The 17,023-nt window shown below is 44.8% G+C and overlaps 1 protein-coding gene across 6 annotated transcripts in view; it reads right to left on the reverse strand.

Annotated features, from left to right (window-relative positions):
- NFIX (nuclear factor I X) overlaps nt 1–16,799 on the reverse strand; it is a 253,028-nt gene extending 236,229 nt beyond the window's left edge. For 2 of the 6 annotated variants that reach the window (XM_079959563.1, XM_079959562.1), the window contains exon 1: nt 6,108–6,225. The gene's annotated coding sequence lies outside the window, so the exon portion shown is untranslated. Of the gene's footprint in view, nt 1–6,107; nt 6,229–16,665 lie in introns of those variants that run through there. The other 4 variants (XM_079959559.1, XM_079959561.1, XM_079959558.1 and 1 more) reach the window with 4 other exon arrangements.
- Nucleotides 16,800–17,023: the final 224 nt, after the last annotated feature.

The raw sequence follows: 17,023 nt of genomic DNA on the forward strand, positions 1-17,023 counted from the left end.
TTAACAAAACTCTTAATAAAAAAATTTAAAAAAACAAAAAACAAAATGAAGTAGATGGTCCAGGGCAGCCCTCGCCAATCTAGTGCCCTCCTGATATTTAGGATTACAACTCCCATCAGCAGTGCTGGTTGGGTCTCATGAGAGTTGCAGTCCAAACCATCAGGGAGGGGGAACCAAGTTGTCGAAGGCTTGTCCAAAGAGAGCTGAAGAGCTGTCAGGCAAAAAGAACCATGGATAGCTGTGGGCTGTCCAACCGACCAACCACGATCGACAGGTTGATCCCCGGGTGATAGTGGTCTATCGCTTGCCCTCGCTGTTTTCTTGATTTGTGCAGGATTGCTAAAATGGAAGACGGAGTTAGCATGGTCTGGCTTTATATTTGGTGAGCAATTTTTGGCGTGCCCATCCAAATCCCCCCCAAAGCTTTATAGCCTTGGTGTTGCCCCCCCAAAAAAGCTTTGACCTGGCCCCCTAAAAAAAGGTCAACAACTTATAATTCTCCCCTCCCCCAAAAATGGGTAGATCACTGCCTTTTTTTTCTGGGAGTAGATCACAGTCTCTTGGGAATTGGACGTCCATATGGTATTGTGTGTCGTTCAGACTAAAGAGCAAAGGTGGATTCTGAATATTCATAGGGCAAGAGGAAAACATCGTTGGTTCTTTGTGTCATCTGACACACTCCTGAGGCTGTCAGATAGCAGGACTCAATCCCTCTTTCTGACTCTGCAGCAGTGCCTGAGAGCAATGGATACCAGGCTTAAGACACGCTACTTTGTTTGGCCAACTATCCCAAAGCCACATGCACCAAGGACTAGGTTCTGACTGCCAGGATCCCTGATCTGAGATGAAGGATGAGACAAACTGTCAGAAAAAACAGTGAGCTATGGAACTCAGTCCCAGAGGAGGTCGTGATCGCCACCAACTTGGATGGTTTTAAAAGAGGGTTAGATGAATTCATGGAGGAAAAAGCTTTTATCTGCCCTGAAGCTCATCATGTCAACAAGTTATAGGATTAAGGAAGGTGGAACTTTTCCACTTTCTCCAGACATGCATAACTTTATAGATTTCCGTAGTGTCACCTCTTACACTCCTTTTCTCAAAGCTAAAAAGTCCCCAAATGCTGCAAACTTTCTTCATCCCCTTGATCATCTTGGTTGGCCTTTTATGAACCTTTTCCTGCTCTACAATATCCTTTCTGAGTATGGCAACTAGAACTGTACACAGCATTCCAAATGCAGTCAAATGATAGATTTGTATAATGACATTATTATGTCGGCAGTTTTCTTTTCAATTGCTTTCCTAATGGTCTCTACATAGAATTTGCCTTTTTCACGGCAGCCACACACTGGGTCAACATCGTCATCAAGCTATCCACTACAGTCCCAATGTATCATTCCCAGTCATTCACTGCCAGTTCAGCGTATATGTGAAAACAATCCCCACCCCCACATGTATCATTTTACACTTGTTTATATTGAATTGCGTTTCTCATTTTTGCTGCCCTTAGGGGTATTTGCCATTTTACTGCCCTATTCATTCACTCTGGTATTTTTGGAGCTCTTCACAATCTATTTTTGTTTTAACAACCCTGAAAAATTGAGTATCATCAGCAAATATGGTCACCTCACTTCTCACCCATAACTCTAGATTGTTGATGTAGAAGTTTTAAAGCATAAGTCCCAATACCTATCGCAGGGCAACTCTGCTTTTTACATCCCTCCATTCAGAAACCTGTCCATTGCTTCCTGCTACTTAAGCAGTTCCTGATCCACAAGAAGACCTCTCCTCTTATTCCATGACTGCTAACCTTACGAGGAGTTTGGTGAGGTATCGTGTCAAAAGCTTTTTGAAAGTCCGACTACACTATGTCAACTGGATCTCCTCTATCTATATGCTTGTTGACAGTCTCAAAGAACTCTAATAAGTTAGGGAGACAAGACTTTCCCGTACAGAAGCCGTGCTGGCTCAGCTTCACCAAGGCTTGTTCTTCTATATGCTATATTCGTTTATCTTTCATCATACTTTCCACAGGGTTTCCTGGGACAGACTTTAAGCTAACCAGCCTGTAATTTCCGAGATACCTCTTGGCTTCCTTTTTATAAATTGGTGCTACACGGGCTACTTTCCAGTCCTCAGGTACAGAGGCTGATCTGAGGGACAAATTACATGTTTTTGTTAGACAATCAGCAATTTCGCCTTTGAATTATTTGAGAACTCTTGGGTGGGTGCCATCCAAACCTGGCGACTTCTCAGTTTTTATTTTGTCTGTTTACTCTAGTAGGTTTAGAGTCACCACTATCCGCCTTAGTTCCTCAGACTCCCTTCCTTCAAAAGTTAGTTCAGGCATAGGTATCTGTGAAGACAGATGCAAATCATTCATTCAGGCTCCCTGCAACCCCCTTACCCTCCTTTAGCATAACTTTGACTCCCTTGTCATCTAAGGGTCCAACCACCTCCACACACCACCTCCTGCTACTAATGTATTTAAGGATTTTTTGTTGTTGGTGGTGGTCTTTATGTTTTAGTAATGTGCTCCTCAAATTATTTTTTTGTATCTCTTATTACCTGCTTGCTCTTCTTTTGCCACAGTTTGTGTTCCTTTTTGTTCTCCTCCTTTGGACACAGCCAGTGGCATAGCGTGGGTTGCTGGTACCCGGGGCAGGGCAAGCTTTGCGCCCCCCTGGCGGATTGGGCAGCTGGGGTAGAAATGAGTGCCGGGGGGGCATGCGGAGTCCACAAGGCACATGGCTGCCAGCACTGCTGCTGCTGGTAGCCGTGTGCCTTCCCAGCTTGGCAGCTCTATCACCTCCCAGCTCAGCAAGCCCAGGGGCGGGGCAGGTGGCTGTTGCTCCTGGTTGTGCCCCTTTCAGAATTTTGCACCCGAGGCCACTGCCCCTCTGGCCCTTCCACCCCCACTATGCCACTGGACTCCACTTCTATTTTTTTGAAGGAAGCTTTCTTAACCTCTAATGGCATCTTTGACTCTGCTGGTTAGTCTTCTGTGATTCCACATATGCAAAATTTTGCATAGGTCTGGTACAAAATTTTGATTCCTTGATCTGTGTTTGCCTGGTCGTTTTTAAAAAAAGTTTCTAGTCCCTGTGGCTATGGATATACGGCAAAAAACATGCAGGCCATGCCTGCTGAATTCAACAGGACCCGGTGGGTGGATCTTCCATGCCAGTCAGGGCACCCTGTCCCTCGAAAACTGCCTGCCTGGATGTTACTTCTGCCATTGTACTATTTCTTCTTGGGGGAAACCTAGCAAGGGCACAAACTTCAAATACTAGGCAGAAAGTCAGGCATGCAAATTAGAAATGCTTATGCAAAAATGAGTATATTTATACAAGCTTAATTATTTTATTTGTGGGACAAATATCACTGGCCTTAAAGCCTAGACCTGCAAATTAATTCCTAGAGACATTCCCACTCGCTGCTATCCCAAGCAAGACAGGAGATAATACTGTATATTGATTCAGATTTTTTTCTGGAGGGTAAGATTTGGATTGCCTTGGTTTGAATATTTTTGAACTGTTTAGGGTAGTGGTTATATGGAGCTCTGTGCAAAGCAGAACCCCATTTCAATGCAACCATAAATAACTGGGTTTCCCGAGAAGTGACCCTGGAACACTTACTTCTAAATAATAACATACAGGTTAAGTAAACTTTATATGACTATAAATTCATGCACATGATTTGCAAAGCTGCTTACTTGCTGTGAATTAATTAAATTAATTTTAAAAGGCGCTAAAGTTACAATTTGTATAATTCACTTTCTAGAAGAGTTAAAGCCAGGTATTTGGATTCTGATTTTTAAGATGTTGAGCAGTCATGATCCAGCCAGTTGAACATTTTTAAGATTTGCCAGTTTCAATAGGAAAGTTATCAGCACTTAATTAAACCCCTATAGAAGCCCATGAGACCTAAAAGCAGTGAAGTTTGACTGAATTGTGCCCAATATATTTTTCTTTTTTGTTTTCAGCCTAATAATTGATAAAACCCAATTTTTAAAAGAAACATTTAGTTTTATTTTATGAAACACTGATTTATTTATTTTTTTAAAAAATTGCTAATAAGGTCTCAGGTGGTTTGGAAGTGGTGTTACTTTGGTTGTATAATTAAACTGCGTATTTCTAATTAAATGATAATTAGTTAGCATACTAGCTTCTGAAACACCCCCCCCCCAGTGTCTGCTAGTTTTCTGAGGATCAGAAAATCAGATTTTGTAAAGCCACTTGCAAGTGAAAACTTCAGCCCTTACCCAACATTGTACCTTCTTTATTTATGGCCTAGATTTGCAAGCATGGCCTCCCATTGCTAAGGGGCCCTCGTGGCTGAACCCTGTGGAAATCCAATTCATTTCCTCTCCTTGCACCTCAGGCCAACATCTCCCATTCACCTGCTTCTGACTTGCAGGACACAACAGAAGCAACAGCCCATCCACAACCAGCAAAACTACAGCGCTCTCAAAAGTGAGAAATTCAGCTATTACTGAGTTTCATTCGCTATGTGGCAATTGACCTCTTTAAGGCCCTTCTCATCCACACAACTTTCGGAACAATACTTGCCAATTGTCTTTGAAAGAACTGGTCTGTTGAAACGGCTCTCTTTCCTCCGCTCTACCTCAGTCCCAGCTCACAACCAGCAGTTCCTATTTCCTAGTTCCAAAAATATTTTAAAAGGAACAACCAAGGGCTTCATCTTCGAGCTGATATTTACAAGCAGGGTTTGGAAATGGCTCAGCACTTTTGCACTGGACGTTAAATTCCATTCTCAACAAGCAAGACGGAGGGAGGAGAGTCCGAACAATGCCAGGTCCGTGGGACAGGTTAAGGGCTTTTCACTCATATTATGGTGGTTACATATTTTTAGCCCCAGCACACGCCTTACAGACAGTGAAACTCAAGACCCTACTTAGGAAACACCCCCCCCCCCAATCTTACTAGGAGTTCACACAAAATAAACAGCGCTTTTCTCTGGAGTTTGCACAATAGTTGCCCATCTCAGATAATACTCTGCTATGCACAACTGCTAACTAGCTCGTTTCTCTGGCTATTTGGGACTTTGCTGCTCTCATTGCAGCAGGATTGCTTTACCCGTCTTCTGCCAAAAAAATAAAATGCAAACATTTTGTCCTCTTCAAACTCTTTATCAAGAAAGCCTCGGCTGAGATATTTCTTTTATTATGGGCTTCTCAGCATTTCAACCTTGTGGTTAATTTCCTGGTTGTGATTTGTTGACTTTCCGCTTGCCTTCACTTCCAAAATTATTAAATGAGTTTTCTTAAGGGGAAAAAGGTGTAAAATGTTAAACAAAAATAAAAATCTTACCATACCATTCCCTGGGATGTTCCCCCGTTCCCGCTTGAAATGAATGCAAACTGTGGAAAGAGCATAATATGCTCTTGCCAAGCTCCCAATCATTTGCGCAAGGCTGGCGCAAGAGAACTTCCTGGTGGACTGCGCTCTTAGAGTCTTTGTCATCTTTTTCTGGTCCCTGGATTTTTTAGAAGCCCTGAGCATAGGCACTTATTTTCTCTGTGACTGCAGAACTTTTCTTTTGTTTTTTGGACATGATAATTCCACCAGAAAATGCTTGGCAACTGATAATAATCCGTATAAGATGGAAATGAAAGGGTGAGAACCGAGGGTGTCAAAGCTATGGTATTAGCTGTAAAAGCAAACAAAAAACCTCTGCATAAAACTTGAAATTCTACTGTTGGGGGGGGGGGGAACCAGTTACTGAAAACAAGGGAAATCCATTTGCATCATTTTAAATGCGAAAATTAAAAAGGTGGAGAAATCGTTACAGGTAATCAAGTGCAACTTTATAAGCCAACTATGATTAAAAAGACAGTTGTCAAGCATTAAAATATTTTACACATGCATATGTTTCAGTTGTATATCTGGCATCTATGAAAAGGCTAAATCCTGCACTTTATTCACATTCACAAAAAATTATTAGCCAGGTAAGACTTGTCTCAGATATTGGCATTTTCTCTCCTGCAAAGCTGATCTACAAACTTGCACCTGCCATGAATCAGACCCTATGATTCATAACTTGGATTTAGTTAAAAAAGAAATACAAAATCTACCACCTTTTCTTACCAGAGACAAGAGAGTCCTCTTTCCCGAGCAGACTCCAACAACACACTGTTCTGGTTCAAAAACAAAGACTGGATCTGCTGGAAGCTGTTTCTACCCAGAAGCTGCTACGCAAAAAGTCGCTGGTATTCTCCAAACTGCTGGTTGCTAAAATATTGCCAAGTGGTGGGGAGGGGGGGGGGCTAATTTTCCACAATGTTAATGTCCCAGTCTCTGAAAAGTCCTTTGAGGTGTCTTATATGCAGCAAGCAAAAGCAGAAACCTCATGAAATTCTGCTCTGAAAATGCATAGGCAAACACACAAGCTGGATAGTTTTATAGGAGCCAAACAAATATTTCAGACATAATTTTCACTCCAGAACAACTGGTTTCCTTCTTGTGCAACCTTCCTCCCACCCCCAACCCTAGCATCCTGGTACAGCCCTTTTGTTGAATCTAACTAAATATCAATCCTCCATACTAGGTTTGGAATTGGAGGTTAGCTTGATTTCTCTCACCAAATAAAAAAAAAATGTGCATCATTTTTTTTTTATTTCCACTTGTTAGTTAATTCAAATCTGCAAATATAAAAGTCGAAAATAGCGCTTAGGGCTCAAAAATAAAACACGTAACAAATAGGGACAGTAAGTAAGGATATTGCCAGGGAACAATTCCCACCTCCCCCACAAAAAACCCTTCTACTAGTCTGATTAAAAACCATTCATGGGGTTATTCAAAGATTTGCAAGAATTCTGAGAAAGCTGGTGATGTACAATGACATGTAACTTCATATCAGAGAAAATAATATTTTGTAGACCTAATAAGCCAGGGGTCAGCAAACTTTTTGAGCAGGGGGCCGGTCCACTGTCCCTTAAACCTTGTGGGGGGGGGGCGGACTATATTTTTTGGGGGGGAATTAATGAATTCCTATGCCCCACAAATAACCCAGATATGCATTTTAAATAAAAGGACACATTCTACTCATGTAAAATCACGCTGATTCCCGAACCGTCCGCAGGCCGGATTTAGAAGGCGATTGGGCCAGATCCGGCCCTCAGGCCTTAGTTTGCCTACCCATGTAATAAGCCTTACTAATCGATTTGCTTGTTGACCAATTTGTCTTTTCTCTGCTCTTGGTCTCCTCCTCGCCATTCCCACATATCCAGGCCTCAGACTGGGAGCAGATAAAACTGCAGGCAGGAAGGCAGTGACCATACAAAGGGGAAAATGGGGAGCAGAAGAACTGGGAAAATAACCGTGCTGGCCTCAAACAGCAGAAGGGCAAAAAAAGCAAATGTGGATTCACTTGCATCAATTCGTTGCCCCCTCAACTTGCAGGAACTATCCAGTCCTTCAAACGGGCAAAATTTGATATGGTGTTTGGCGGCTGGAATGCTAGGTATTAAGGAAGGCATGGAAAGGGGTGCTATATTATGCCATCTAAGTGGGGAAACGTGATTTGGAGTGTGGACGCTCAGAAGCCAAAATGATAGGAGGGCTTTTGTGGTTGGAATTTGGCAGGAATGCTACTGGGAGAGTCGGCTATACTATATCCAAATTGGAATAAAGGAAAGGAGGACTCAAACGAATAGGTGGAAGTAGACGGCGTAAAGGTTTTAACAAATGCCGACCTTTATTTTTGGGAAGTTGCTGTTGCTGCTGCTGTATATGTCATGTTTTATTGTTATTTAAGGCTGAGAGGGATAAAAATCCAAATGCATAATAGCAAAAGATAAATAAATGAATAGTATAAGGCATTGCTCTTTCTCCCTCTCCCTTTCAAGGCGACCATACGGGTAACGTGGAGATTCAAATTCACTTCAGTGACTGAGAGTACAGTTTTCTGGATGGCTTCCCCTTTACTTTATTTTTCATAACATTTAGGGTTTTTTTTAAAAATCTATGCCATTTAAAATATTTATACCTTATCTTTCTGGCAGACACCAGGTCTCCAAGGCAGAATTTAAGAAACATGGGGCCTTTAAAAGGGGGGGGGGCACTGATGTCCAGAAAAAGTACCGTGTGCCAGCTACTGCTCTTTGAAGCGTCTACAGGGACCCCACAAGGAAAAAGCTCCTGTTCCTCACACACTGACATAATGGGCAGGTTATGGGCCCTGGGTTTTCCTAGCAACACCAGTGGTGATCACTGACCAAAACAGTTGTGTGTGGGGGGGAACCAATGGTATTACCTGTCATTTCCCCCCGTTAGGTAATTGTAAGACTGGATATATATTTTTAATGAAATACTTTTTATTGCTTTTACAAATACAAAGTGTGAACAAACTAACAATTACATATCTGTATATAGAGATTCTCCAAATCTTGGGACGTTCCCCCCACCCACCCATGGAGTCTCAGTTTAAACATCTACAACTGCATATTCATCCGTACTCCAAATTTTATATTGAAACTTACCATCCATAATAATTTTTACACTACAAGTGAATCAAAATCCTGCTCTTGTTTCCATCTGCTTACAGTGGTCACCTAAATAACTTATAATTCCCCCCCCCCCATTATTTAATTAAGTTTTTGTCCTCTTGGTGTCTGAGTTTTCCAGTCAGTTTTGCCATTTCGGCATAGTTCATCAGCTTGGTTTGACATTCTTCTCTGGTAGGGACTTTGTCATTTTTAAGACTGGATTTCATGGTCATAGTGCCCCTCTTCTTTAGAAGATCCTGTTTATCACTTCTTTTCCTACTACGAAATGTGCTAAGCAAGCCCTGCTGCATTTAGGGGTTCCCTCCTGCTCATTCTGCTGAGTGGGACACTGGACCTCTGTCCTAGTCTTGTTCATGTGGGTCACAGCCCACAAACGTTCAGTTCTGTGTACAAGACTGGGATCCTGCATCTGCGTGGTTACTTGATTATTGCAGCATGAACTTTCATGGGCAATGGTCTGCTTCATTAGATGCAGGACACAAACAATTAGCCCTCAATGTCTTAATTTGCGGGAAAACGTTTTTTTGAAAAAATCCCTAAGCCGCGGGGTTAGAATTTCACCAGACACAGGAAATATTATGGTTCCTGCCCCAACCACCCTGGACAATTTTTTTTTTTTGGGGGGGGGAATCGTAAAATACTGCTTATCTCATTGTGATTTGGCGGGGGAGGGGCACAGAGGAGTGCCTGCACTCAAACTTTAAACTACAGGTAGATTAATGGTTTGATTAACAGGAGAGTCTGTGTCATTTCATTTCATAGCGTTAAACTCCATAACAATGATGCTATATTCTTCTGACTCTTCATTAAACCCAAGCTCTTGCCTTCTCACTTGTCATAATGCAAATCTTTTGTTCTCATCTTTCTTATTTGAACTAATATGATTCAAAGCTCTCTGTGGGTGTGTGGGTGTGCGTACGAATACACACACATACAGACTGTTGCCCTAAACACTTTATGTGAAGAGAAGGTGACCATTTGCCAGGGCCATAAACTTAGGTCCCCTTATTGCAGGCCCACTTATTGCAAGTTGTGAGTACCATATTTTTTGCTCTATAAGACTCACTTTTTCCCTCCTAAAAAGTAAGGGGAAGTGTGTGTGTGTCTTATGGAGTGAATGCAGGCTGCGCAGCTATCCCAGAAGCCAGAACAGCAAGAGGGATTGCTGCTTTCACTACGCAGCGATCCCTCTTGCTGTTCTGGCTTCTGAGATTCAGAATATTTTTTTTCTTGTTTTCCTCCTCCAAAAACTAGGTACGTCTTGTGGTCTGGTGCGTCTTATAGAGCAAAAAATACAGTATATTGGATCAGATGGCTTGGCTGGATCAGGTAAAGTTAGCCTGTCTCTCTTTCCCTGCATATCCTGGACTGCCAATGCTCAACTGAGTTTCCAAGGGCAAGGCTTGAATTCTCCCGCAGTCCCACCACTTTTAAAAAATGAAATAAAATCAAACCAGTAGCTTTTCTTTTTCGTCTTTGGAATTTCATTTAAAGCCCCTGATCTACTTTGAAATGTCCTCTTAGCTGCACACTTTTTGTAGTTCAATTCAGACTATGGCAACACTCTTAAACTTTGCTCTATTCATAAGCACTAATTCTTGCCCAAGGGTGAAGGGGGGAGAAAGGTGTCATGTTTTGCTTGTTTGGCTTTAGGCGCCTCGCTGAGAAGGCTCCTGTCAAAATTAATTGGGGGTCCCTGGAAATGGGTAAGGGAAAGCTGAGAAAGGGTGGGGAGCAAAATATTTGGCCTGTCCTTTCTTTAGATTTGGATTCCACTCCCATTTTGTCAAACAGCCCAGATCCACATGGATACACACAAACACACACACACACACACACACATGCATGCATGTATCTGAGGTGGAGCGAGATTTGTTCAAGGCAGAACTGAATTCAAAGTTTCCAATTTTAGAATGAAAAATTTTGGCTTAAGAGAGATTATCCACTGACTCAGGCCCACCTTTTCCCGGAACTCGCCATGCAATTTACTCCTTTCCAAGTCAAACTCTGCACACCCATTCTCAGCACACATGTGTCACACATTGACTCAAGAGAAAGCCCCATGAAATATCATAGGATTTAGTTCTGAGTTTGCATGCAGAAGAGTGATGTTGAACAGCTACAGTTGACTGCACACTTACTCAGGAGGAGTCAGGGCTGTGGACAGGACCTTGTGGGCCTTTCCTAGGGAAAATGATCCTTAGCCACAACTCTGAGCCCTGAGCAACGTTCACCCATTTGCTTGCCCTCAGCACCACGGGGACCAAACCAACCAACAAACAAACATGGCATCAGGCTGAAACAAGTACCCTACAGAGACAAGTAACCAGGTGCAGGATAAAGATCAGAAAACTGTCAACAACTCAGACCAGCCTCTGCTGTTCCGCTTCTGTTTCACTACAAGTAGGTTCCACAGGAGAGCATATATAGGGGCTACTTCTAACAGAGAAGCTAGTCAGGACCTCAGTGAAAGCATGCTCATTTGAGGGTTTCAGGGATCAGGACACAGCCTGAAATAGGACCTTGGTATCTCAGTCCTAATCATACACAGGGCCACAGTAGATACTATGCTGGAGAGGTGTGAACTGCCTCCATTTCTGAGGGAAAGGGGTGTTGTTTTCTTTAACTAAAAGGCAACCACTGGAGTCTATCAGTTCAAATGGAGGAACTTAACTCTCTTCCCCTTCTGTCATTCTTCTGCTCAGAATTGCCCTCCCTAAGCTGCTTTATTCCAGCAGAGAAAAGGATATGGGGGTCCCATATCTTTTCCCTGTGGGTGGAAAAGCAGCTGGAGGAAGCAAACACCAGGGGGAACTTGCAGAAAGGGGTAGGGTTAAGCGGCTGCTGCTCTTCTGCTCATGACAGCAGCCTCCAGAGCTGTTTTCCAGTTTAAGAAACGATCGGAAGAATATGTCTGTGACTCCTGCATAGTGTCCATTTTGGCCCCTTCCTAGAAAGCACACTCCACTGATTTCAGTGCAACTTACTTTCCAACCCAAGTATGCCTTGGCCTACAGTGGCATGCAATTGACAAATGAACAGAATGGCTATGCAAACCTAAGCTTGGTGTCAACTCAGCAGCGCCACAGAGTCATCTCCTCATATATTTCATCCTGTAGAGCAGTGTTTCCCAACCTTGGGTCTCCAGCTGTTTTTGGACTAAAACTCCCACCATTCCCAGCTAGCAAGACCAGTGGTCAGGGATTATGGGAACTGCAGTCCAAAATCAGCTGCAGACCCAAGTTTGGGAAACACTGCTGAGAACAAACATGCAACCTATAGCATAGCACACATGTGTCAGCCCAAGACATTTGTCTCCTAAGGAGTGGCACTGCATAGTACCAAAAAGTGCCCTCCAGGATCCTCTTCAATGGCACAGGTTTGGGGTTTTGTGCGTGTGTATGGCTAGCCTCTCCGAAACTTTCTAAGGGCTCATAAAGCTAACAGCCCTTGTAACATACATACATCTAAACAATCATTATATCTTACCCCCACCACTCCCCCAATTCTGAGTGAGATGGAAGTCAGCTGAAATTCCTTCTAGGGCTGTGTTTACTGAGAACTCACTGCATCTGTGATGATAGACTGGGCAAGAGATGCAGGACATAATATAATGTTGGAGGACTGGGAAAGATTGTGGAAGAAAGGGATCAAGTTCACTGCATGTACTGTGTTATAGGAAAATATAATGAAAATGATGTACAGATGGTATTTGACCCCTGTAAAATTAGCAAAGATATATCATAACTGTGACAATCTATGTTGGAAATGTAAAGAAAAGGAAGGAACCTTTTATCATATGTGGTGGACCTGTCCCAAGGTGAAAGACTTCTGGGAAAAGATTTATAATGAATTGGGGGGGGGGGAAATGTTGAAATATACATTTATAAAGAAACCCAGAGGCCTTTCTTCTTGGAATAACAGGCTTGGAATTTCCCAAGAAAGATGTTAAATTATTTTTGTATGCTACAACTGCTGCTCGAATTTTACTTTCCAGTGCTGGCTTTCAAATCTGCATCCACACAACATTAGCCACAATGCATATGTATCCTATACTTTGCTATCAAATGCTACTGTTTGAGGCATTGTTTCTCAAACCAGCTTCACATCGATTGTAGTCCTCACAACATGCCGAATTCATTTCTAACCATGAGGTAAAGACATCCCCACTCTGTCAGCATCCTCGGGTGTGTACACAAACAAAAACAAATCTGACACAAATGAAGCTGTGCTGATGTGAACATCTGGGGAGAGAGGGTTGTGAAACATGAGGGTGAGAGCTTCACTGAGCTCTAAGGTGGTAATGTGGATGCCACCCTAGAATTCTTTGAGAGTTGCATCCAAACCTTATTCATGCCTTTGGTGAATGAATTTGGAGCACAGATGGGAAACTTAAGGACATGAGGGTTGCTCTTCTCTCTCCCCCCCCCCCTTTGGCATTGGCTTAGAGATGATGATGGGACAGGACACACATGCATAATAAAAACTGATTAGCCGGAGTGACATCTGATTTTTTTCTGACATTCTGTTAAACCAAAGAGCTGTTTCCTTGAGGTTAAAGGGTTGTAGGACACATTGCAGATTTCATATAAGTAGTTTATTCCAAAATTAGAAATCCAACCAAACTGTGAGTCTGCTGTCGTTTCGCATTCACTGACACCAATCAAGATGACTCAGTGTCTACCATTTTTGCACCAACTGGTGTGGAGCTTCAAACAAGCCCTTCTGCAATTCACACATTGTAGGCCAGTTGTACTGTGTTTTGCTGGCTTTCTACCACCAAAGTCAACAGCAGATGTGGCAATGCATTTGCTAGCAGATAGGCCTGTGTGACTTAACTATCTATCTACTTCCACCAACAAACACTAATTAATAAATGGTGGTGGTGATAATGACGAGGATTCTGCTGTCCCAAACAGATACATGCAAAAGGTCAGGTCATTGCAATGTGGTTGTTATTAATAATAATCATTATGTCCACACCTAGAGTGACGCCCACACACCAGCTGGTTCCTCAGGTAGCTAAGATTCCTAGGAGGCTGGGAGAGAAAGGTGGCCTAATGAGTCTCTTGCCCAAGTACAAACAAAATGTTCCCAGCAGGAAGCCACAAGCTTTGTTCCACAGGTAGAATTAGAGGTGCCATGTTTTCTTTGTCATTCAGATGACCATCTCTCTACTCCCGGACTGCTTGGTTTCTGTGAAGTGCCTTTAAACCCCCTTCCTAAAATATTAATTGCTTAGAATGAAGAAAGTGTCCACAGCCTTACAGTCCTTCTCCTTTAGGTGAAACTGGACATTTTGCCACAACATTTCTCTCGTTTGCAAAATGGAGGCCGATTTTTGTGGGATGGATGGACACATCAGCCATCATCCCTGACAAGCAACAATCCTGCAGACCTGCTCCCTGAGAACAAAAACCCAAGGAGTTTCAGTAGGGTTTATACTCCCAACCAAGCACGATGAAGGCTGCAACCCTACTTACCTAGGAATAAGCTCAAAGGGGCTTCCTTCTGAGTAGACATGTACACAATTACACTGTAAAAAATCACCATCGTAAGGTACATTTCCCCTTCAGTTTGTCCTACAACCTAACAAAGCACTACCCAAAAACTAAAGAATGCGTTGGTCCTACATTTGTTAATGTGACAGAAGTGCACACTTGCAAGATGGCACAGAAAGTCACTGCCACAAAGTCAGCCATCTCCAAAGCTGGCCCAATTGTTACTGTGTAATGGGGAGGGGAGAGGAATCCTCCAGCAGTGCGGTTTGGTAGATATTATATTTTCGATATAATAGTATGGGGGGAAGGCTATTCAGTGTATAACTTGCCTTGCTTCAGAAAAAAAGAGCCCTCCTGCTCTTTCTGCTGTGTAAGAGTCCTGGACTTGCCCACCGGCAAAGCTCTGTCCTGCAGGTATCACTGACTTTGATCTCTCAATAATTTAGCAAACCTCTTGGAATTATTATTATTATTATTATTATTATTATTATTATTATTATTATATATCACCTTTTAAAAATAAAGTAAAACTGAAATAACTGCAGTTCAGCTGTCAGGCCTTGTTGGTACAATCCCCTCCACACGCCAACACTGCAGAGCCTCCCGTGCAAAAGCGGACCCGGCCTACACTGTCTCGTGGAAATCTCCCGTTCCCAGGAAGGAAAGAGCAATATTTAATTCAGCTGCTGCGATGATCAAACGCTTTCGGCTGCAGCTCCTCCGTAGTCCTGACTGCCTTACCGGAATAAAAAACGTTAAAGCAGAAGGGAAATCAAAAAAGGAGGTGCAGCCAAAAAGTTACCCCAAAAAGTTGCTTTAAAGAGAGTCTAAAAAGAACCTCAAGCAGCTGTTTTTAGAGCCAGATTCCTTCTTCCTCCACTCAAATACAGCCCCCCCCAAATAGTTTTTTAAAACACCTTGTGCAATAAAAATAAAATTCATTTCTGCAGATCCGAAGGCGCTGGCATTCAACCAGCAGAACAAAGCCAAACTTCTTGCGGTTGCGCAAAGAAAGGGAAAGCGCGGCGCTCTCCGGACCTTTGCGCGGGACTTGCCGCGCCGGGAAGTTCTCCTGCGCCAGCTTTTGCGATGGCTCCCCTTCCTTGCGCAGGAAAACTTCCCAGCAGACCGGGTCCTTGGCGGTCCTCCCCGCTACCCGGGGCCTGCCGACGGGCGCACTCCCAGGCGCGCACCCCTTTCGCCTCCTAAGGGCTGCCCGCGCAGCGCCCACCCAGAACGCCGCGGGGGTCCCTCTCCTCCCCCGCTTCCATTTTCAAGGCGCCGTGACTTTTTCTCTCGGGGTAGAGACAGGCGCAAAAAGTCTGAAATAAAACCCTGGAATCGCCCCAAGAGACGGTTCTGGACTTTATCTCCTCACCGCTTCGTGAGGCCTCTTGCGCTGCTTGGAGCTTTTCTGTTTTGGCACGGAGGACAAGTCGCGCGGGGGGAGGGGAGGTGGGGACGAGAGAGAGAGAGAGCAAGCGAGAGAGCGAGCGATCGGCTTCGAAGAAGATCCCCAAAGATCACTTTGGCCCGCCACAGCACCAAGTTCGGAAGCAAGGGCCAGTACCTAAGTTCGCGGAGTCTTGGTGGCTACAAGCGCGTCACTGCCTAGTTTAAATGGGCTGGGGGCATTTAAGATGGCTAAGCAGTTCCACCAACAAGTTGAGGGAACACGGTCTGCGCTGGAGCCTCGTTCACACGTTCGCGCGCGCGCGCACCGAAGGGAGCCCTGGCGGGTTCGCGGTGGTACCTGCGCTCACGCTCATCCCCCGGTGCCCCGCTGCTGCTCCTCTCCTCTCCCGTCTCTCCCTCGCCCTTTCTTTCCCAGACGGCCGAAGTATCGACTGTAAGCTCCTCCGGGCAGCGACCTCTTTATGCCGCTCGCAAAAGCCCCGCGCGGCGCGAAATAATAGCAATAAATAAATGGAACGGCGACGACCACGGCAACCTAAGTAAGCTCCCGCAAGGACTTTTCTCCGAGATCTTCCTAGCAGTGAAGGAGAGGGCTTTTGGCCTCTCTCGCTCTGGGGGACCCTCTTCCCCTATTTTGGGGTAAGATAACGGGCGCGGATCCCTTGCGCAAAGCTGACAATTGTTAAAGACACGATTTGTACAGAACGGGGGGGGGGGGGGGGGGGAGGGAGAGGAAAGGCAAAGCCGGAGGGGCACCTGTGGACTTGCTTGACCTGACACCGCTTCCAATGAAAAGGCGCGGGTATTTGGGGAGGGGGACCTCTAGGTTTGGCTCTCTCTGCGTCTTTTCTGTCGCCATTGGGGAACATGAGTCCAGGGAGAGGAAGGGGGACCCTCCGGGACCCCCCACCCCACCCCACTTTGTTCTTTGTTCGCATAGAAAGCAGCAGCGCCTTCGACCCGGTCGTGACCTTCGCCCATCCTAACTATCCGGCCGCCACCTCCCTCTTCGCGCGCCTCCAGGGTTAGCCACACCCCGACCCGAAGGAGGCTTTGATTTCGCCTGGTACTTTGCAAAGTCGAAGCCCCCGGGTAGGGGCGGCGGCGGCGGCGGCGGCGGCCGGGCTCTGGCAGGCCGAGCACAAAGGCGGGATTGTCCGCCGCTGCTTCGGAGGGAAAGTATTAATCAGAGAGGAAATTATTGATTTCCACGGCACGTACCATGACGGTGGAGAGAATTTGGCCCAACATCAGAATCCCATATATATATTTTTTATCCTCAGACAAAAATTAAAAAAAGGAAAAAGCCAAGGACCACCAAGAGCAGACAGGAGGACAGCGCAATCTCTCTCCACAAACCCTTCGACTTCTTGCTGCTGCTGCTGCTGCAGTGGAGCAGGCGGAGGAGGAGGCGCAAAGTGTGGCTCTTCGGCGAAGGCCCGAAGCGGACGAGCGGCGGCTGCAAAGTCCGGCGCGGCGCAGGCGGGGAGCGACCCGCCCAAAGGGGACGAGCGTTCGCCCGGCACCGGGCAAGCGAGGAAACCGCGCCGGCCGCGCCTGGGCTCGCTGATCTTCCCAA

The sequence above is a fragment of the Podarcis cretensis genome (assembly GCF_951804945.1).
Source record: "Podarcis cretensis genome assembly, chromosome: 17".
NCBI classification, from domain to species: domain Eukaryota; kingdom Metazoa; phylum Chordata; class Lepidosauria; order Squamata; family Lacertidae; genus Podarcis; species Podarcis cretensis.